General features: G+C 33.9%; 2 long non-coding RNA genes across 2 annotated transcripts in view; one reads left to right on the top strand and one right to left on the bottom strand.

Moving 5' to 3' along the window:
- Positions 1-24162, bottom strand: part of LOC118355574 (uncharacterized) — a 55501-nt gene that overhangs the window by 13376 nt on the left and 17963 nt on the right. The gene's annotated exons all lie outside the window — the stretch shown is intronic.
- On the top strand, positions 13410-20520 carry LOC125755526 (uncharacterized). Its single transcript, XR_007412225.1, has 3 exons — positions 13410-13524; positions 19650-19727; positions 20391-20520. It is a non-coding gene; the product is annotated as an uncharacterized LOC125755526 (long non-coding RNA).

The raw sequence follows: 24162 nt of genomic DNA, 5'->3' as shown, positions 1-24162 counted from the left end.
AGAACCATAATATTATTTCATTATCACTAAACTATAGCAATTCATAAAAGAATTAGAGAGAGCTACTTCCCTAGAGACAGTCATGCCATATGGCTGTTATAAAAATATAGTTTTAAATAACATCAAATCTAAGCACTGTTATTGAAATCTCTTCATATGACACTATATATAATTCCGAAGGGGTCAATAGAACACTAAATAAACCCCTGTAACAAGAAAATAATCTGATTATGCATTACTTGGCAATTATTAAAAACAACAACTTTAACGATTGTATTTCACTTTTTAAAATGTAGGTTAAATCCTCCTTAAGTTTTAGTTACCGAACTATCACTGATAATGAGGAAAATAACAGATATTAGTTTCAAATCAGTACAGAATTTCTGGCATATAATTAGAGATCTGAAAACTCATATGTAGTCAAGAGATGCCTCGTTACCCACAGGTAGTTGACAAAATGCTTTACCACCTGCATATTGCCTGTTAAATTTAGATCAAGATTGACAAAATATTTTTTCCTGTGGTGCTTGTAACTCAAAAGCCAAAACTTCTAAGACTCTCTTGCCCTAGTTTCACTTTTTATTTATTTATTTTTATTTATTTAATTTTTTTTTAGAAATCTTCCTTCATAGAAGCCTTTAGAACTCTGTGAAACTTTTTTTTTTTTCTTCTATTCCTTTGCTGTTTGGAATTCCACTTCTGAGTTACAACTATGTGAAAGCTCTAAGATAACCACAAAAACAAAAGTGTGGCATCAAATTGAACCTGACCTTCTGGCAGGCAGAATGGAACAAAACCTCTCCTTTAAATCCCTCTAGTATTTGGTGAATCTTCTAATCCTAAAAAGCTGACTCTTATTGATTCTTTTTGTGTTATAAAAGAAATATCATATCTGAAGAACTTTTTTATGAAAAGTCTGGAGATTCTTAGCTACTACATTGAGAAGAATTCTAATGCTGAATAAAGAATCAATCATAAGTACCAAAAAGAAGGGCTCTGACCATTTGGAGAAAAACATGTAGAAGAATCTTTCATTTCCTTTGAATTTCACCTTGAAGCACCTTATGGCTTTCCAACATATGCTATATTTGGTTGTAGAATCTGACTATATATCATAAAAATATTGAGAGAATTCTCAAATGCTGAGAATATATTGAGATTAACTCATAGGTAAATGATTTAAACATTGGGATATTTATCTATCTATGCATATATACATATGTATATGATTGCTTTTCTTACTATATGTTAATTTGTTTTAAATTTAAATCTTCAAATACATGTATAAATGCACTCAGTATGCATCCAGTCCTTATGTGACTTGCCAACATTTCAGCATTTTCCGCACATGTAAACTATGATTTTCTGAGTTTGAAGTCCCAGCTGCCATTTACTCTGGAAGTTAAGGAATTGTTTTGGGAACTCTAAGGTCACTCAGCTGCATCTGGGTCACTGAGCTCAGATCCAGGCAGAACAGAATGTTGCTCTTCTCCCAATGGACTTCTTTTTTAGTGCATGCTACTTCTAATATTCACTCTCTCCCTAGGGTCTAACTGGGTTACACTCAAAGTCCAGCTCAGTACAGAGGCCAGATTTCTTATACTCTTGAGGATATTGTGGACTACATTAGTGTTTAAAATATGGGTAAACATTAATGTTTAAAATATGGGTAAAGTAATGAGCCACATATAGATCAAAGGAATAAATCATGAAACTTCACAATTAAAAAAAAAAAAGGCTTTCTATATGTATGTCCTTTAAGTAAACCATTTAAATAACTTGAAGTAAATGTTTTCCAGTCTTGCTTACAAGGTGGGCCTGTGGCAGGGATCTCAAGAACAGTGTAATAAGGAATCTATAATGTAATCACTTAGTGTTTAGTAAAATATTGTTTAATAGAACTCAATTGAAGATACAATGTCTTTATAAATTTTCTTCTCAACACCGGCATTTACACTCAGTCTAGAGATATTTCCAGAGTAATTAGTTACACCAGAAAAAACCCCCACAATTAGTTCAAAATAGCTAAGATCCACAGAGGAAATAGAAAGGTCCCAGCTGTGATTCTAATTCATCAACAACAATACATTTTTAAATCACCTATTTAGGGATCCCTGAGTGGCGCAGCGGTTTAGCGCCTGTCTTTGGCCCAGGGCACGATCCTGGAGACCCAGGATCGAATCCCACATCGGGCTCCCAGTGCATGGAGCCTGCTTTTCTCTCTGCCTATGTCTCTGCCTCTCTCTCTCTCTCACTGTGTGGCTATCATAAATAAATAAAATAAAAAAAATAAATCACCTATTTAAAACTAAAATAATATAAAAAATAAGGAGGATCAGTGCCAAGGTATTTGTTAAAGAAGTGATAGAATGTAAAATGTCATAAACAACAGTAAAAATATGAGTTGCTTAGATTGCATTTAACAACGAAAAGTGCAACATGTCATGATAATTCTTGGAGAAACATTGAGAAATCTGAAAACCTTAATTTTCTGTTTTTGTATGAGATCATACCTAAATTGATTTCAGAGAAATTCTGCTCTCTTACAAGATAATTATGTGACCACTTTTGAGAACTCTAAGAACAGAAATCCATTTAGTTTTTTCATACAAAGGAACTTTAACATAATTGATTATACAAATGATAAAGTTGAGAGTGAGTGCCATGAAGCATGACAAATACTAGCAATAGTAGGAAGACACCAACTATTCCTAGGACAAAAGAAACAGTGAGAGGAAATGGTATAAGAAGAACAGGAAGGTAGGATTGTCCTGCCTGGCAGCCAGAAACAGGAACATGCAACAAGGGCTTTCTATCAGGAGCAGGAACTAATACAGATACATAGTCACTGCTAGAAAAGCTACTATAGGCGAGAAGGGGTGCAGGAGGGGAAATACCCTGATTTATTTTTTTTACCCTCCAATACCTGCAATTTGCTGAATATAAACAAGAGTCAATAGACAGGAAAATCTGTAATGCAGAGTAAATCAAGAGAATGTGAGAAAGACACCAGCAACCAGTCAAATAAGTAGCACAGGAATTATAAGAAATGAAAATGTTAAGAATCCATAAATATCAGCTCATCCAACCTCTCACTTGTTTCAAAGCATTCATAGCCAGGAATGGTTCTGAAAAATGTCTGCACTTATGCAGAAACAAAATCCTTTATTTGTAGTCTGATCACATTTTCTAATGTTCACTGGTTTGGTCATCATCCTTTTTTACAGTATCTCTCCAATTGTAAAGTCCATTTGGTGATCTTAATTATTATTTTATTTGGTTGGCTATAGAAGCTAAGTAAGTAGTTCTCAAGCTCATTCATGAGCAGTTATCTTCAAGAATGAACAAAAAGACTGATATTGAGATGCCATGGCAGAAACCTAGAGAACTTACAGTTTTAATCTTCTTTACGTATTTTTTGTAGACTTTTATGTTTCTCCTTAGCGTGTAAGAGTAAAGAATATTTAGTTAAGCAAAGCTGTTCTCATACAGTAAGCTTCAAATCATAAAACCCAGTCCATATTCATTCTGCTTAGAACATCACCTTCCATTTTGCAAAAATATTTCCAGGATTCCAACTGTTTATCTCTGACATCATGTGGAAAGGATTTATTATCTCGTCTCCTGAGAGAAATATCAGATCTTACACATATAAAAATATTACTGACTTTTAATCTCTTTTCTGTTCTAAACGTTCTAATTCTCTATGTCTAACTCATTAAGAATACACTGTGATGGGTTTTTTCTGCTTTGAATTATGGTCTTAAGCCAGTTTTTTTAGCACTGATAATGTGGTTGTTTTCATCCCAGCCAAATCCAATTAATTTTTCAAGTAAAATTTCAAGGCATATTATATCAAAGCTTTTACTCCAGTTGAAAACAAAATTCAAGAATGGAAAACAGCTGTGTGCCTTTCTCCACTGTTTCTTTAATTCTCCCTAAGGTTTTGTTGTTTGTTCTTATGCTAGCATGGTTTCTATAGAAGTCAGTTTATTTGTTTGGGGAAGGGAGTGGGTATGGGTGGGTGTTTTCTGAATTCGGGTTCTCCAAATAGAACCAGTAGGATATATGCATGTGTGTATATAAATGTGCATGTGTTTAAGGAATGACTTATGAGATTTTGGGAGCTGGCGAGTTTGAAACTTGTAGGGCAGCCTGGCAGGCGACATTCTAGTAAGAGCTAATGTTTCAGCCCCAAGTCCGAAGTGATCATGAGACAGAATTTCTTCCTCTTCGGTGGACCTCAGCTTTTTCTCTTAAGGCCTTCAACTGACTGTATAAAGCCCACCCACATAATGGATGCTACTCTACTTTATGCAAAAGTCTACTGATTTACATTTTAATCATGACTAAATAATGACTTAGCAACAACATGAAGACTGGCCTTTGACCAAACAACTGGGCACCATAGCCTAGTCAAGTTGACACATAACTTAACGATCACATTTTCGTTTGTTACAATTACTCCTTTGACCAGAAATCTATTTCACTTGAGTTGTATTGCATCATTATCTATTATAAAAAATACAGTGCTAGAAAATATTTAGAGAAATGTGAATTCTGAGTATGACTTCATTTCTAAAATATTAAGAACATTATTATTATTAAACTTTATTTTAAGAAAAAGCATTAAAATGAAAAATGACTTGTAATATTTCCTAAGCTGAAAATTTGATAAAACTCCTGTAGGAGAGGTAAATCCACTTACATATATTATAAAACGCCCTCAAAACCTAATTTAAATTTGTAAAAAAAAAAAAAAATTCCTGATGCTGAACATTTATTCTATAATCTTTGCATTATTCTAATTTTTCATACATTTTCAGTAAATTTCAGTGGCTATATATGAAGTTTGTATTTTGAATGTGTAGTTAAATCTATTTTTTAAATATAAAACCCAGATATTTTAGTAAGGTCAAAGCCAATGCTTGTAGTTTAATTACTATTATTTTAAACCCTGGTAAGACTTACTTTGGTGAATGTTTCCCTAGTACTTTATGCAGGATTATACTTTAGAAATTTTTTTTCTTTTTTATATAACTACTACTTTGTCACTTTTTTATAAATCTACCTATAAAAAAAGCATAGTCTTAATGAAATTATGTTCCTAAGGAAACTAATTTCTAAGTCACTTTGTAGTTTTTGTAATTAAAAAACAAAAAAGGAAAATACAGTTTTTGTTAATTAAATACCATTTCTCGTATATCAATGATCCACCTGAGACTGGAAATGAAATAGTTCTCTCTTGTTTAAAAAATAGTGACCAAAAAATGGATCTTTTTAAGTTCTGTTGTCCAAAGTTATTTTAAACTTTCTTCCTGATATCTTTTATATTCTTCTTTCAAAATTCAACTGCCACACAGTTTAAGAATTTAGTTTCTTAATTTTTTTCAGTCTCCTAATAGCATGATGGATGGTCTACAATTGGAACTCCATTGGAAAATGTTTTTTTCTTTCTTTTTTTTTTATTAAAGAACTTAAGCAATATTTAGACTATTAAATCACACACTACTTTTTAAGATAATGCTTTTCTCTATATAATTTAAAGATTTTTCATAAACATAGCCTCATTAATCTTCTGTGTCTCCAAAGGTAATTGTGTATGCATGATTTCCATTTTACAGATTGTAAACTAACCTGAGGAAACTGACCATCATGGGATTCCTTTTGTTCCTCGTGCCACAGCTTTGACCCACAAAGATTTCAAATTTATTACAGGCATAGAGTTTATTTTACTCTTCTATTATATTCCCCAAAGTCCAAAGAGAATGCAGTCTTGTGTGACTAAAGGAAAAAAAGTTTCAAAGTCAGAAAGCCAGGCTGTGAGACATAGCTTTCCCATTTGGGCAAATTATTTAACCTCTCCAAGTTTACATCTGTGAAACACCTGCTCTCTCCACAACAGTGTTGTTTGTGAGGCTCAAATGAAAGAAATATGTAAATGTGCTTTGTAAATTGCAGCTCCTATATAAATGTTAGTTATTATGTTATACTTATAACCCCACTTGACAGTTTCTTTGATGCAAATATTGAATGTTCTCAGTGTTGGCATTCTTCAAGCCATAGTATATCAGATATGTTTACCAATCATTTACTGAATACACTAAAGAATGAATATTATTGAATATTCACTGTGTATCCGGCCCTGTTCTAGATTCTGGTGTAGAGAGGCTACATTTTTTTTAAATGTTGTTATCAGGCAGGACTGAAGACCCTAAACACTCTAAAGAAGTAAAAGTGGAAGCTTGTGGCTAACTGGGGAAAAAACACCTAGCTAAAGGATATAGCAAGTGCCAAGAATGTTCGAGATGCAAATAGAGGACAGATGTGCTGTTGCAATGTAAACAGAGAGAGGGTAGTAGAACATGAGCTCTGAGATAGTAGGGATAGGGGTAGATCAAGAAAGACATTATGAATACTGGTTTTTACTCTGAATAACTTGGTAAGCATTGGAGAGCTTTATACAGGGTGACATGTGTCACTGTAGCTCCTAGAATGAGAATAGAATGAAGAAGAAGAAAGGCAGAAGGGATATAACCAGCTGAAGGAATGAATGCAGCAGCCCTGGAAAAATATGACGGTGCACTCAATCAAGGTACTAGCAGACTGCATGGTAATAAGAAGGCAGATTATATCTATACATTTTGAATGTAGAGCTGATAAAAAATCTGTGAATGGTTTTATAGTAAAACCATGTACACATTTTGAAAAAACTTACATCTTTATAAAATTGAGTCATCTCCAATTACTTAGATCATCTTTAATTCCCCTTAGTTTTGTAGTTTCCAGTGTAGAATTCCAGAACTGATTTTCCTGCATTTTCCTTAGATACATAATGATTTTTATTGCTATTTTAGGTTCATCTTTATTAATTTTTCTCTACTATATATAATTTATACATAATTTTATCTACATTGCTAAATATACATAATCTTCTCAAGTCTGTAAGAACTTAATGAATGAATAATACCAGACCTGAAACTAATGTAACATTATATTATCAACTATACTGCAAAAAAAAAAAAGATATTAGATGTAAAACAAAAAGGAAAGAGGAATTTGAAAATAGTTGATTACAACCAAAGAAGGAAGGATCCATAGAAAAATAAAGAATAGAGGCTCTTGGGTGGTTTCGTGGGTTGGGCATCTGACTCGATTTCAGCTAGGGTCATGATCTCAGCCCTGCTTCAGTCTCCGTACTCAACCTGCAGTCTGCTTAAGATTCTCTCCCTTTCCCTCTGTCCCTCCCGGATACCACTACTGCTCTTTCTTTCTCTCTTTCAGAAAAATTTAAAAAAAAAGAAAAAGAACAAAAAAAGAATGGGATAAAAGCTTTAAACACAAATATATAAATACAAATATAATAATATGATATATAAGTAGGTGTATGTGTACACACACATATACATTCACACACTAAAATTTTATACACACACATATATATACACATACTGTAAAATTTTATATTTATGTATCTATATGTATAAAATGTCAAAAATAGGTTTTATATAATTCATTCTGTTTCGTGTTTTTTTTCTATCTTGCATCCTTCACTAGAGTAGTCAAATATTTTCAATTATGCAATGTTTTTCCTTTATCAATTATTTTCAAACTATGTATTTTTAATGATTACCATATATATTTTATGCATCCTTGATGTATTACAGTGCAGTACTACTTTTTTTTAGACAAAAGGAGTGGCAGAGAGAGAGAGAAAAACAGTATCGTAAGCAGGCTTCACACACAGTGCTGAGCCTGAAGCAGGGCTCAATCTCCCAACCCTGAGATAATGACCTGAGCTGAAATCAAGAGTCAGATGCTTAACTGACTGAGCCACCCTTCTATTAAGAGTCAGGTTTTATCAGCTTTGTAAATTCGTATATTCTCAAATATTGTTTTGTACCTCTCTCTGATGCCTCTAGCTCTGGGATTCTAATTACTATTGTGTTGGACAGTGGAAATCTCACAAGTGTCTTACAATCCTTTCCTTTATTTCCCATTATATTTTCTCTGTTTTCAATTAAGATAGATATTTTCTATTGTTCTCTCTTACAGTTCACTAATTGTGTTTTCTGCTCTAATTTGCTGATAAAATCACTTATTGAAGTCCCCCCCAGCATTATTAAATAAAATTATAAGATATTTAAGATATAGCTTATACTGATTTCATATTTGTATAATTGTGAAATGAGTCCTACCATGTAAGTAACATAAATGCCATAACCTCATATACCTTTTTTTTCTTCTTCTGGTAAGAAACATTTAAGTTCTATTCCCAGAAAATTTCAATTATATAATAATATGTTACCAGCCAGCTATCCTCCATGTTTTGCATTATATCCTCAGACCTTATTCATCTTATACCTAAAAGTTTGCATGCCAATAAGCGTTGGCAAGGATGTAGAGAAAAGGGAACCCTTATACAGTGTTGGTGGAAATGTAAATTGATTCAACTACTATGGAAAACTACATGGTGGCTCCTCAAAAAATTAAAAATAGAACTACCATATGACCCAGCAGTTCCACTTCTAGGTATATACTCAAAATAAATGAAAACAGATTATTGAAGAGATATCTGCATTCCCATATTTATTGCAGTATTATTCATCATAGCCAAGATAGGAAAACAACAACCTAAATGTCTGTCAATGGATGAATAAACAAAAAAGATGTGATATATAAATATATATATACACCTTATTCATATGCATATATATGTGACATATATACATATATACATGTGTGCATTTATACCTTATTCATATGCGCATATATATATATATACACACACACGCATATATTATTCAGTCATGAGAAAGAACATCCTTCCATTTGCAACAACCTACATTGACCTTGAAGATATTATCATTATGCTGAGTCAGGTAAGTCAAACAAAGACAAATACTGTGTGATAAAACTTATATGTGAAATCTAAAAATGCCAAACTTGGGCAGCCTGCGTGGCTCAGCGGTTTAGCACCACCTTCTGCCCGGGATGTGATCCTGGAGACTCAGGATCGAGTCCCGTGTCAGGCTCCTTGCGGGGAGCCTGCTTCTCCCTCTGCCTGTGTCTCTGCCTCTCTCTCTGTGTCTTCCATGAATAGATAAATAAAGTCTTTAAAAAAATAAAAAATTCAAACTTATAAAAAGAGAATAAATAGTGGTTACCAGGGGTTGGGAGGTGAGAAGATAGGAGAAATGTTGGAGGGTACAAACTTACAATGAGTAAAAAATATAAGTCCTACAATTCTAATGTACACTGTAATGAATAAAGACTACAATATTATAATCATCAAACTTTCTAAGAGACTGGATCTTAATTATTCCAATCACTCATTAAAAAGAAATGATAATTACGTGATGTGATAGAGGTGTTAATTATCACTACAATGGAAATTATAAATATATAAATATATCAAATCAACATGTTGTACACCTTAAATTTACATGTTATATGTCAAATATATTTTAATTAAAGAAATTTTTAAAAATGAATCGAATGCAAATTGAATCCTACAAAATAAATAGGAAATTAAAACCACAAACAGTCCGGTATGTTCTAAGTAGGTAAAACCAGTCGCTGGGCATCCACATTAATAAAATAGAGAACAAAGATGTGCTCAAAACAACAAACAGGAAAAAAAGAATAAATTAAAAATGGTTCATCAATTCAAACTGAGTGAATTAGGAATAGATGGGAACTTCTTTGTTGTTTTCATAAGTGGTATCTACAGACATCCCAGAGCAAACATTTTCATTAATGGTGAAATATTAAAAGTTATACTTCTGAGATTGGGAATGAGACAGGAATGTCTATTCTTATCCCTTTTATTGAACATAGTGCTGAATGTCCTAGTCCCTGCAGAAGTATAAGAATAAAAGGTATAAGAATTTGAATGTAGGACTTAAAACTCTCATGATATCAGACAACAGAGTCATATACTTTAAAATTCAAAATGATCTATAGTCAAATTATAAGAATTAATAAGTAGGATCAGCACAGTTTTTATGAAGATTGACCTGCAATCAAAAAGTCTACAAATAGGGGATCCCTGGGTGGCTCAGCGGTTTGGCGCCTGCCATTGGCCCAGGGCGCCATCCTGCAGTCCCGGGATCAAGTCCTGCGTCGGGCTCCCTGCATGGAGCCTGCTTCTCCCTCTGCCTGTGTCTCTGCCTCTCTCTCTCTCTCTGTCTATCATGAATAAATAAAAAAAAAATCTAAAAAAAATTAAAGCATACAAATAAATACATATAGCAAACTATATATAGATATTACACTGCAAGAACAGTAAGTTCAATGAGAATACATAATATGGTCAGTGTTGTCTCTCATTAGAAATACAGAATTCCGTAATGTGGCTTTAAACTGAAGTGAGAACTTTAATGCAGCATTGCCATCAAAGTCTCTGTAATTAAATCTTTGATGTGTTGCTCTATATGACTTCTGCTTAATTTTCATTAAAGAAATGTCTGCTTTAAGCATATCCAACTGTATACCCAGTGCCTTATTTCAATGATGGCACCTAGGAGGCACTCAAACTATCTACTTATTGAATGATTGAATAAACGACATACTATTTTTCCTATTTCTAAAATCTCTTAAATCTATTCTATTCAAATCCCTTTTATTGTAAGATGGATAAATTTTGGGGGAGATAAAAGTATTAAATGTCTATTCTCTTTTAACAATATTGTCTATTTAATTTCTTCCGTCAGTCAAGTAAATTGAGCAATACATATTTTTTTGGATCTCTTTGTTAGTGATGTGTAAAATAACTGCCCAGAGCAGAGATAGGCAATATGGTATTGCTGAACAAGATGCACAGATTACTGTAAAACAGACTGGCTTCTAATTCTAGCCATTAGTTAAGACGCAATAATTCTATGACCTAAGGCAAGTTACTTTGTCTTTGTAAACCTGCTTACACAGTTAAAAATGGGAAAATAATACCAATCTCTAAAGTGACCATTAAAAATTAAAACGTGATGATATATGCTAGCTATTTTTTGTAACATTTCACACATAGATAAGTATTATCATTATTATTACAAATCAATAACTGCACAATCTCAATACATACCTCCCACTGGAAACTCCAGAACTTTTAAATAAGAGCTTAGACAGAGAAATCTAGTTGTAAGAGGAATTTAAAAAAATGTGTTTTGAAACTACAGTTGCACAGTATGTGCACTCCTTTTATTGAGAGTACACTTTTTATTTGACATGTATTCACCACAGTGGGTAAAAGGGGATATTGGGAATATTGATATTCCTCCACTGACATTGTGCAATTATCCTCTTGGGTGTAATGAATTTCTTATTCGAATAAGAGTTTAAAGTAGAGGAAAAAAATATGTACTGTCTTTCAAAAGCAAAGTCATTAACTCTGAAGAGGAGCAAGTTAAAAGGCAGCTGCTAAGATCTATGAAGTTCTACCAAAAGCAATGAAGGTATTTCTTAATTGCTATGGTTTCATTACTGTAAAACATTTGGAACATGTTGGCCTTTAATGCCATCAACCTATAGCACACATGTTCACAAAAAGGAAAGTAATATCAGTGGAAAATTATGCACTACAATGTGGGTAAGTCAAGACCACAACTTTATTTTCAATATAAAATGTAAAATTAGGTTGGTGTAAGATTCAAAATGATCTCAAAGTTATGTTATTTTAAAAAGTGTTAGTGGTTCACAGGCAATACCCAAGATTGGCAGAGAAAGAAGTAACAAATATTGCTAAGATCAATACAAAGCAAGAAGGAATAGGTGATCGTTCCCTCCCAAGATTCATTCGCTCTGTTTTTGCTTAACAAAATCACAAAGTCAGAACATAATTGCAATCTCAAAGAAATACAGATAAACATATTCATGAAATGAGTGTTTGTGTTGTTCCTGGGACTGCTTAAGCCCTGGAGACAGAGCAGTGTAGACCTAAGAGCCCTGCCCTTGAAGTTTACATTCAGTTATCAAAACATGAAGTGTCAAAAATTTCTTTTGTCTAGTGCTTGTGAAGTTAAGTGGGACAGCCTTTATTCAGTACATCAGCATTGTTCAGATTCAAATTATTTTCAGTCAGAAAAACTAAATGAAAAAAAAAAAAAAAAAGAACTCACGTGGACTCTCCCACCACCAGGATTTTTAAGCAGTAATATGGTTCTTTAAGATCTTTGCTTCTAAAAAAAAAAAAAAAAAAAAAAAGATCTTTGCTTCTTACAAGAAGCAAAACAAAAGTTTGGAGGTTAAGAGTATTATTGTGTCAAAGAAATTACAATTTCCAAAGATTGCAGGTGCTAATGTAATGATAAAAATTTTAAGATAATTCTGTAAAATTGTTTAGCAAGTTTGGCTTGCTAACTTTTTATAGTCAGAATTTGGGTATGAAAGGCTGAAAATATAGTAGTATCTTTTGTTTACTTGTTTGTTTGCTTGCTTGGTAAAAACAGACAGCTACAAGCTGAGGTTGGTAGAGTCTATCCTCCAGATCCCAACTACAACTTGGTCTGAATTCTGACAAGGAGTTTCTGAAACTCCAAGTGACACTCACTCTGTCTCACACTATTTAACTGCAAAAATCAACTGTGGGACTTAGGATAGCAATTGATTGTGTGACTCCATCAAGTGTTCATAAGCACCTATTATAATGTGCTTAACATTATGCTAATTGCTGTGAATACACAAGAGAAGTTTAAGACATAGTCTTAACTCTCAAAGACTATAAGGGTTTATTTGGAAATGCATATGAAATAAACACCTTAAGAGAACAACAAAACACCTTGCATAATTAAAGGTTTACCGGCAGAATTTCAGGGGAGGAGAAAGTTAATAGATAATTTGCTAGTTAGAAAAGCACTGTAGGAGGGAATGAATTAGATAGAAACTGGCCCATTGGGCTGGGTGGGATTTGTGAAGGCAAAAAAGAAAACATGGTGAGAATATTCCAAGCAAGGATGGCATGAATGAAGACACACAGTGAGAAGGAACTTAACTGTGTAGTTGCTGGGTGTGTTGACATTCCCAAAGCATAAGCTAAGAATCCTCTCGCCATGTCATATCAGAATTCCTGAAATCTAACCCTAGTCAGCATATAGATATCTTCAAGACTGAGATTTTTGAAGTGATTTTCACTTAAGGAAATGTGGGGACACGTGAATAAATACAATCAAATGTATCATCTAAACACATTCTCCAATATTGATTAATCCTTTAAGTGGGTTGTATTTTGTCAAGAGTCTCATAATATAAGCATGTAAATGAATATATGGAAAGCAGGAGTGTATACAGGTTGAGAAACAGTTTTATGACTTAGAGCTCTAATTCAGCTTCTTTAGCCTCCAAAATATATTTTCTTTTTAGGTAGAGTATAAGATTTTGTATAAGTGGTGGTAGACAAATTTTTCTCTATTTCTAAGGATATAAAAAAAGAAAGAAAGGTAGAGACATAAAAGGACTGAAACTACAGGCAAAGGTTTCCAGAAAAAGTATCTTGCCTATCAGAATTTTAACATAGAAGAAAAGATTACTAAGGTAAATCATGAACTCTTTAATTTTTAAGGAAATGTTACTAAGCTTTGTTTCCAAAGCACTGACTACAAACAAGGGATGATTGAAGTGACTACTTGAAGTGAATTCCCTATAAACTCAACTCTTTCCAAAGGAAATCTATAAGGGTGTTAAAAATGGTTTCCTTGTTCAATAGCATTTTTGAATGCTAAAATCAGCTAAAATACCATGCATAGTAAGTTATACTAAATTGACACTGCTTCAATTCAGTGGACTAGGAATTAACATCTCAATTATTTGTAGTATTAACAAAGGCAGGAAAAAATTGTCACTGGTGAGAAGCCTCTAAATCATTCAGCTTATCACTTCCCAGAGTTGTCAGACACTGGGCAAGCACATTTTTGTTTTGTTTATTGCTAAATTAAAATGAAGAAAGCTCTGGGGGAAAATCAGTTCCACCTGTGGCCAAATGTTTAAAAGGGTCATTACTAATAGCCAGATTGGCACATATTTGATAAGCTCAGTCTTAGAATGCATTGCTCCACTATAAGATTTTTTCAGTTGCCTTAATCTAGAATGGCAATAAAAATAAATGTGTTGATCTTAATATTTCTGCTGAAAGCTTCCCTTATAATATCCTGCCACCACCCCACAAGTATTATGTATTATTTAAAGTTAGTATAATTCATTATTTTTCACCCAAAATACCCACTGTTCATCTTCTTTGAAAACTATAATTATTCAATAATATGCTATATTGATTCAAATATTTGAATGCCTTATTGGCCCCTAAGGTGAATGTGAACTTACTGGCAGTAAGCTGATAGATACCATAAAATAATTCCAAACAAGAAATTACTAAAAGGAAATCTGTAATTCCATTCCACCTTGCTAGAGTCACTCCAGAGCTCACACTACTTAGATCTTTAAGCACATCTGAACCTGCATGCAGACAGCATGCTTTGTCAAGCTTTACTGAAGCCTGCAGAGCACAGTGGGGATCCAAGCCATATCAGAGGCTCCACATTCCCTTTCCTAATGCCACTTTAGTATACTACCAGGATGCCATATTGTGAACATCAGACCCATCGCAGAAAGTGGTCCATGCTCCAGCATCACATAGCCCTGGTCAGTGCACTGGCATTCTGCTCAGTTACACACTAAGTCCTTTATTATCTAGAACTTCAGTTGGTTTGAATTATCTCTTCTCAAAGTTATCACTGGCCCCTTGTTAAATAAAACCAACAATATCAGGGCATATTCCTTCTGAATTATAGAAATGAAAGTGTGAATAATTATGGATTCAATTTTCCATTACTTTCAATTTTAGATATGAATTTAGATTCATATTTAAATCTATGTTTATCTCATGGTAAATTCCACTTTAAAAATGTACACTTTTCTAGAGATACATATAGTTACCTTGAAAATTAAGAGACATAAATCCACACACTGCTGTAATTAAAGATTCACATGGTAGAAGTCCTATTAGACTCCAAGATTATAGTGTCCTCTTCATACTGGTACTTCATAAATCTTGATGCAAATACCCTGACTTTATAACATCTCAACACAAGACACAAGTGTTAAAATTATCCCCAGTGATCATCTCAATCATCTACTGCTTCCCTCCCACACTCAAGCCATCTCTAAAAGAGGGCTATATTCCAATTGTCATGGGATCTCATCACTTCTCATATTTACTTCATTCCTAGAATCTCATTGTCTCCACATCAAATGAGATTTCTTACTTTAAATGATACAATTTCAGCTAGTTCTCTTCAACTCCAAATTCTCTTGGAAAGACAAGATTTAATGAGCAGATGATTTCTATTTCACATGTTCAAAGTTGATATTAGTCTTTCCTCTGTCTTCTTTTCTCTTTATAGATATTGTAAATGTCCAGATTGAGAGCATGGGCCAGCATATCTTTCCTTTGCCTTTTACAGCATGTCCTTGCTGGCTGTCCTCTTTTCAAATTTTGTGTTTCTTTGAATGGGCTATTGCACTGATGGCTTTTGGCAGCTGCCGAGTGCTAAACCTGCATATAAAATCAATCTGTAGGGCCAGAGTCGCAAAACCGGGCCTACTTGAAATGACTTTTTTCAGCTTTCTGGTTACTGTCATATTAGAGTTTTAGTGCAATAGGCAAGGACAATAATTTATTTTACTTTATGAGAAATCTTTATCTTCAAGGGCCAATGCCTGGTTGAATTCTTTTCAGATCATCCTCTTGAATTTATGCAGCATTTATAGCAATTCAAGATCTTCTTCCTACTAAATATTATGGAAGAGAGTCCAAGACAGTCTTCTGTACCAAATTTTGCATTAAAGCACAAAAAGATACTAAGATATTATGGTATATTCATTATTTTCCCATACATGGGAAATATTACCAGAAACCATTTTATGCTTTCTTCCTCTTGTATATTTTTCTACCTTATCTCAAGAACAAAAGCCCTATTTCATTGCAGTTAAGACGTTGGATTTTGGTGTTAACCCAGCCTAAATCACTTCCCAGCTCTCTTCGAATAGAAAGTAAGAATGTCCTTGGGCCAATTACTTATGTAATATATAAAGCTTATTATACTCATACATAAAATATAATGATCATTCTTACGTTAGAGGAATAAGAAGGATATTTTTAAATAAATTAAAAATTCATATAAGGCAGCTAACACAATACCTGACACAAAGGAAACTTTCAAATTATGTCATTAAATTTATGATTAAGTATAATAACTGCCACTTTTGTTGTCTACTAGTATAAGGAAATTGTGCCTGAGTAACTCACCCCATCACAATCACCTGTTCAATGAAAAACAGAAATTAAGAATGTGTATTTCCAGAATAAAGCAACTTAATGTTTAGAACGCAATAAGGATAATTTTTTTTAAATAAAGTTTAAAAAAGTCTTGTGTTACCCTTATATTCATTGTTTAACAAGTTACTCCAAACTTAGTGGCATAAAACAACCCCATTTAATTGTACTTGGAAAATCATTAGGTTGGATATCTAGAAAGGTACAATAGAATTGCCTTTTTTTTTTGCTTCAAGAGGTCCGGAGATTCGAATAGAAAGACCCAAATGATGTGGGCTGTAACATTTATCTAGAGATGTCACTTCCAAGATGTCTTCTTAATTTTCAAGTATGGATCAAATGGAACTATTGACCAGAGTATTAAAACATGGCCTCTCCATGTGGCCTAGACTCCTAACAGCATAGTGGCTGGGTTTTGTTAGAGAATCTCCTGAAATGGAACCTCCATGGAACTAGGGTTATAGGAGAACAGTGTGGAAGCTACATGGTCTTTTCTGACATAGCCTCAGAAATAATATAGTGGTCACTTTAGCTATGCTCTCTTGCATCAAAGTAGTCACAAACCTGTCCATGTTCAAAGCAAGAAGACATAAACTCCAGTTTTCTTGGAAGAAAAGTTAAAGAATTTTGAAGCTCTATTTTTAAACACTACATCTTTCCTCCATAAACTACTATTGCTTTGATCACTCCTTTTCATGCTTCCCTGCCCCTTTTTCAGTATTACTTAGTTCTCATTGTACATTGCTTTGTGGTTATTCCTGACTAGATTAAACTTTGTAAATATTATCTATTAATATTATAAACTTAAGAACACAGGAATCATATTTTCCCTTCATTTGTGTCTTCAAATAATTTCCAGCACAAGACTCTTCTTGCACTTTTCTGATTCATTCAATAAGCTTGAATATTTAGCAATATCTTAAAACAAAAGCACATAGGCATTAGCAACAACGGCTAACAACTTTACAAATGAGTGCTAACTTCAGAGATTAGGAAATGCATGATGGGTACCAAGACGTACCCTAAAAATATTAGAAGTAGAGAAATAACTATTTTTATTTAACAAGCCAGGAGACCCTAATTCATAAAGGAACTAAAGTATTCATTAGCTTTGGAATGAGAAAATATCAGTTTGTTCCTAACAGATGCCTAAAATGAATGCAGACTCAAAACAATGGAGGTCTGGAATCTATCATTCATCTTGAGAAGGGAATATTCCCCCAGTATTTGATTTGATCAGAGCATTCCTTTGCCCTAACATGACCACATGGCCAAATTCTATTGTACTTTAAGACTCAACTCAGAGAACCTTGATCCACCAAATTTTACTGATCCTTTCCCCACCACCAAGGTAAAGGGAATTGCTTTTTCCTGTGACTATGAATTGCATTCTATATGCTTTTCTTTTGTGGCTTTCTGTTTACCAGTTCATATTCTCATTATTTAAAAACATGACATCTCCTTTTCTAGGTCCTAAATGGTGCACAGTAAGTATCACAAAGATATAAAGAAGAAAGGGAAGGTCAGAGGGAGAGAAAAGATGAGGTGGAGAAGAGTATGAGGAGAGGAGATTAAGGGAAGAACATAAAGAAGGATGGGGATGGAGAAAGAAGGTCCAGAGGATGAACAGCAAAAAGAAGGGTAGCACATTGTCTTTCAAAGGGGTAGGTTAAAAAAAAAAAGCAAGATAATCTACTTAAAAAAAAGAATATCAGAAACAGTGTATGGGAGCTCCATTGGAGTTAAATAATAAAGATCATCACTTTGTACTTTGGCCAAGACAGTAATAAAATGGAAAGCTTTAGAAGTAGACTTTGAAATACGTTCCTATTAATTAATATACTTTTGTCCTTGAAACTGGGATTGTACTCATATAAACCATTTTATTTCCTCTTGAGCTATTTCAAGAACTATTACAGAGCTCTGTGTTGCTCATTAAGGAATTTAGAATAAGGAGCAAAGGACTTAAAGAAAGATTGTTTTATGGATGCTCTCGAGAATTAGCCATAGCCAGCTGAAGACAGCAGACTCACACAAAATGTATCTTCCCTATGAATGCTCCATACACTGGTCATCCAGCTCTTCGATCTCAGTCATATATAAATTAATCCAGGCTCAGCACTCAGAAAGGCAAACAAAACATTTAATTTTAAATACTGCCACAGTTAAAATTTAGAGACAATTTCTTAGGAATCAGGACAATGTCAGTAAGGATGCCAGTGGATCTTTGAAGTCTCTAGTTCCAACTGCAGGCAAAGGAGAAGTCCAACAGTTACCCCACACAAGTACAGAATCCCTGACCTGAGGCTACCCTCACTGTGCCTCCATCAGATTTTTTTAGACCCATAGACAGAAACCCTCCAGGTCAACAGTAGTGAACTCTGGACAGGGATAGCTCTTGGTAAGCACCTCAGGCAGAGTCATTGACAACTCCTTTATACTGTTTATAAAGTTAAAAAAGAATACATCCAGCAAGCGGCCACCAAGATCATTATAACATCAAGGATTATTCCTTTCATCTTAACTGTTCTTTTGTCTACTTTTAATTTCATTTGGTTTTAGCCTGATTTCTTTCAGAATTTAAGTATGATCAACCCCAATAATTGATGATGCTGAAAGAAGTAATCTCATCAAAACCCTGAGCAGCTGTGTCTTTTACATTGGCTGACTCTCTTGTGTCTGCCATTATCCAGGCTATTGGTCAAACATTCCAAAATGGTTGGACTATTTCCATCAAGTAGTCTCAGCAAATTTCTATTTGGAGGCAGCCTGCTTAGTCGTGACCACTCCACCATTCCTACCTGTACCATAGCGAGGTACAAAAAGTGCTGCCCTACTCAGATCTGTAGAGCAGTTGATGCTTCTTCCTCTACACTACAGTCGTAAAGTTCATACCTCTGTGGTGTCCAATAAAGCTCATGTCATTTCTGCTTGCCTAGCAATAGAGTGTAATGGAAATAATATGGGATTGGTAGCCAGAAAACTTAAATTTGAGACTTAGCTCTATCATTGGCTGACCATATCATCTTTTAAAAAGCTGCAACATCTCTGCCTTGATTTCCTAACCTATAAAATGGGAGGACAGAATTGTAAAGTCATTCATCCCTCATCTCTGTTGGGAAAAATAAATAAAAGTCAATGTGAAATGCTTTTTTAAGTATATATCTATTTTTAATATGTCAAACTTTTGCACCAAGTAACTAAACCTAAGTGACTAAATTAGTATGGCTAACTTAGAAGCTGTGTTTCTGAACCAGCACAACCTAACCTCAGTAAATTACCAGGGTCAATTATGAAGGAAAAACTTATACTCTCTATTCTATTTCAGGACATCATTATTGTTTTTTCTTTTTCCTGTGGGAGACTTGCCAAGCCCAAACAGATGGTGTTTGTTAAAAAAGAAAAGGTAATTGAATAAAGGCAGCCTCATGTCGTTAATAACCCATTTTAAAAGCACGAAGCATAAACCGTTTTACTCTCACCCAGTGGCATTAGATCACTGCTTCACCAAAAAGGTCAACTCAGAAGGACTTGTAGTTTCACAGCCTCTTCTCAAAAATACTCTCTGTAGTCCATAAGGCACTTTTGAATAGAGAAAAAGTTAAGCAAGGAAAGATTCCCAATTCTATCCTAATTCTTAACAATGGAATGGTTGACTTCACATCAAGGTTTAAATACATTTCAAATAGAAGCCCAAACTTTAAAGAAATCCTGTGTTACAAAACTTTCCAAAAATCATGACTTCTCAATACTTTCTAGCAAAGCAACGATACTTCATCCACCTCTCTTTGGCATATTGTATCCCATCAAGTGGGAAAAGGGGTGCTGTTGGGCTTCAATGTCTGTGGTCCTCAGTCAATGTCCACACTGTCCCAGAGCTCAATGTTTTGTTGCCAAAGGAAATGATAGCTTCCAGAATCTAGCTAGGAAACTAATGCTCCAAGGTAAGCAGAAAGCTGGGCAAGCCATGCAGATGAACAGAGGAGATCACTGTGGAGATCATTGAAGCCTAGTGATTTATGAGACACCAAACTATCTGCAAACAACTGTTCTAACTTTTCTTCCACAGAGCAAGTAACACACAAACTACAAGGTGCCCTTCTTGAGGAGACCACAAGAGAGAAGAACACTTGGATACAACTACTTTGTTGCTGTTACTGCTTTTAATGTAGAAGATATCTCTTCTTCAAATCTTTCTGAGAAAGGTACATTTTATAGATGATCTAGTTGATTTCAACATGTGGGAATTTCACTTGTAATCTTCCTTAAAACTAATCTGCAGGAAAAAAATGACTAAAACTGATTTGCATAAAGACACTTGACATGTGGCAGGCACGAGATTAGGCTCTGAAATCTCTTGTGGGCACATGTATGTGTGCATGAGGGTACATGTTTGTGTGTGTATGTGTGTGTTTTTAATAAGCAAACACACATATACATATATGGAAACTTGTATATAACATATATAAGGATTCTATGCATAATTCACATGTATATATTTTGTGTGTGTGGAATTTTACATCCCAGAAAGTTCCCTGGAAGCAGTAACATCTCACCATTATTAGCTCAATGTCATCATCGCATAAGTAGGATATGCAATAGCCCTATCAATGTCTTCATGAACAGAATGGATTTAAGATAGAAGAGATAAAAGGAAAGGAAAGCTATACTGTAAAATATATATTAATCGCAGAACTTCATTTAATGACTTGTAATTTGGGTGCTGCTTTGATGTCCTAGGGCCTTAATCTTTTTTTTTTTTTTAAGAGTCAATCTGAATAAACCCTTTATAATTTGTTTAAATGCAGGATGAGTAATGCTAGCATGAGTTGGGGAAAACAAAACACTAGAAAGATATGTGGAACTGTCAGTAATTCATCAGGGCCAGCCAATTTTAGCACCTAATAATTTTTTTTTCTGTGCTCCTTCTTTAGAAGAGAACAAATCAGAACGCCAATGCAGTAAATTCTCACAGGGGAAACCATAATTCTATTGATGTGCTTCAAGATGGCTTTTTGTTTTCAATTCTGCAAAAGCAGATCGATAAAACTAATGCAGGTTCTCTCCTCAGACTTTTCTTCTACATTCATAGTTAGGAGACTGGATAACACTAGTTTAACTGATTCAGCACTGGTAGGCACAAGTTTTGCACAGGAGTAGAAAATAAGAGGTAAAAGAAAAAACAATAACAAAACAGACAAAATACAGTACTAGAGTGAGACAGTTTCATTTATCAGTTAAGCATGTGAACCCTTATGTTAATATACCTAGGTTTGAATCCTAATTTTCTCACTAGGTGTAACTTCAGCAAGAGATATGATGATTCCAGACCCCATAAAATTCCTTTAACTTACTCTTAAGTATTAAATGAGAGTAAGAAAAGGTAAGAGAATTAAATGAAATTATCCATGTAAAAAAAACTCTTAGAAGTTTCAGCAAATTCTAAGTGTTCCATAAATGTTAACATCGCTACGATTGTGTGACTTTTAATACTCTTGCTCTTTGGGCATGGGTGTGCTTCCTAGATCATTCAAAACCTGTAGGAAAAAAATGAGGTCATCCAAAGAGATAAGAATCAATGCATTTGAATATGGATTTAGACAGAGTTTGGGATAGAGGTGAAGAAGGAGCCTATGAGAGCAGAGAGAGAATTTGGAAAGGCTTTTAACAACTCCTGTCTGTCTTCCTTTTTATTTGCTACAGTCCTAAGAGCTGATGGAAGAAGAAAATATAATATGCATGCTAACCAGTCTGAAGAGAACTCAGGGGAATGCTGGAGCAATCCTAACTTTCAGACACTAACATTGTCTCCTAATACTCATTTAACTTAGACTTGCTGTCCTTCAAAACAATTCTTATCTCCACTTTGAAATGGGAATGTACTCATCCTTTTTTATCCACTTTATTGAAATTGTAAGCTCACTTTATTGTAAGCTCATTCCTGTATGTTCTTCCCATGCACTCTCTGTAATGACCCAACGCCGCCTCTCTGACAACATAGCAGTTAAGACCCTCTTGGATATCAGCGCTGAGGCCATCGCTTAGCTGCAGGTCCTGGAGCAAATAATCTTTTATCTATGCCTGAAACTTCCGTATCTTCCCTATGTCCCTATGTACAGTGGACTATACAGCTTCATCCTAAAGTAAGAAATGTTTTATTCGGTGTGTTGGTGGAAGGAAAGTGTCGGAGGAAATTAGGCTTATTTGCAACCTCAAGATCATAATTAGACGGAGGTACAAATGGTTTCATCAACATGCTGAAACATAAAAGTACCAATAGTGTGGGATTTCTAGATATACAACGAAGACCTCTTCACCTTTACACAAGATAAACATGACTCAAAAGCTGTTGATACAAAAACTACATTTGCATTGTTACATTATTTTCTGTAGAACTGATGATTTTGAGAGACATGTAAAAGGGAGAAATGAAATTCCTTTAACTTTTGTTAATTTAAAAAAATATTTCTTCATAACTCAAAAAATATTTCTTCATAACTTAGAATATAGTCCTCAGCAATTCATTTCCTAAGGCTTATATTTAATATATTCAGCCAAAGCCACTTAAGACTTGATAAAAGTTCCCAGATGAGTGGTTCATTATGCAATTGTGAAGTCAATAGTGTTTGAAGAGGAAATTGATAGTGGAAACAAATTATTAATAACAAAAATCACTTTTTAAAAAATTGATAGTGTTTTTTGGAGAAATTTTAGGATTATAGAAAAACTTATCAGTAAATACACAGAGTTCCCATATATCCTCTCCTCCTAAAAACATAGACAATTTCCCATCTAATGGACATGTTGCATTAGTGTGATAAATGTGTTGTAACTGACGAGATAATACTGATGCATTATTATTAAAGTCGATAGTTTACATCAGGATTCACTCTTTGTATATATTCTATGAGTTTTGACTGATGACATGTATCTACCCTTATAGTATCATACAGAGTAGTTACTCTGCCATAATAATCCCGTGTTTCACCTTTTCATTTCTCCCTCCCTCTCTCAAACTTCTGGCAACCATTGATATTTTTGCTGTCTCCACAGCTTTGTTTTTTCTGAAATATTACTTAGAATGATATTATTATTAGTTAGAATGATATGCTATGTAGCCTTTTCAAAAAACAAAAAACATCTTACCTTCTTTCACTTAGCAATATGTATTTAAGAGCCTTCCATATCTTTCTATGGCTGGATAACTCATTTCTTTTCATTGCTGAAGAATATTTCATTGGATGAGTGGGTCATATTTTGTGCATTCACTTTCTGAATTATTGAATGCTTCCAAATGTTGGAAATTATGAATAAAGCTGCTATAAGCACTTGCAAGTTTTTATGTGGAGGTAAGATGTCCACTCATTTGGGTAAATACCAAGGAGCTATACCATTTCAAATTTTCACTGATAATGAATGAGAGTTCTTATTGCTCCACATCCTTGTTAGCATTTGGATTGTCAGATATTTAGATTTAGCCATTCTAATAGGTACACGGTGGCATCTTATTATTGTTTTAATTTTCAATTCCCTGATGAGAAATTACAATGAGTATCTTTTCATATGCTTTGTCTTCTGTGTATCTTTGCTTATGAAGTATCTGTTCAGATATTTAATATTTTTTAATTGGGTTGTTTACTTCTGTTGAGTTTTAATTCTTCTATGTATATTTTAGATACCAGTCCTTTTACGTGTCTTAACATCACTTTTTATACTTGACTTTATTTTTAAAGATAGTTTTAGATTTAAATCTAGTTTCCTTTTTAAACATCGTACATTAGTAATAAACATAACTTTTAATAATTAGTCTCCAGATAATGTGAAAGTTGAAACAAGGTCCA

Source organism: Canis lupus, chromosome 8, assembly GCF_003254725.2.
Source record: "Canis lupus dingo isolate Sandy chromosome 8, ASM325472v2, whole genome shotgun sequence".
Lineage (NCBI taxonomy): Eukaryota > Metazoa > Chordata > Mammalia > Carnivora > Canidae > Canis > Canis lupus.
The sequence above is the reverse complement of the archived record's forward strand: the minus strand, read 5'-3'. Positions and strand labels throughout refer to the sequence as shown.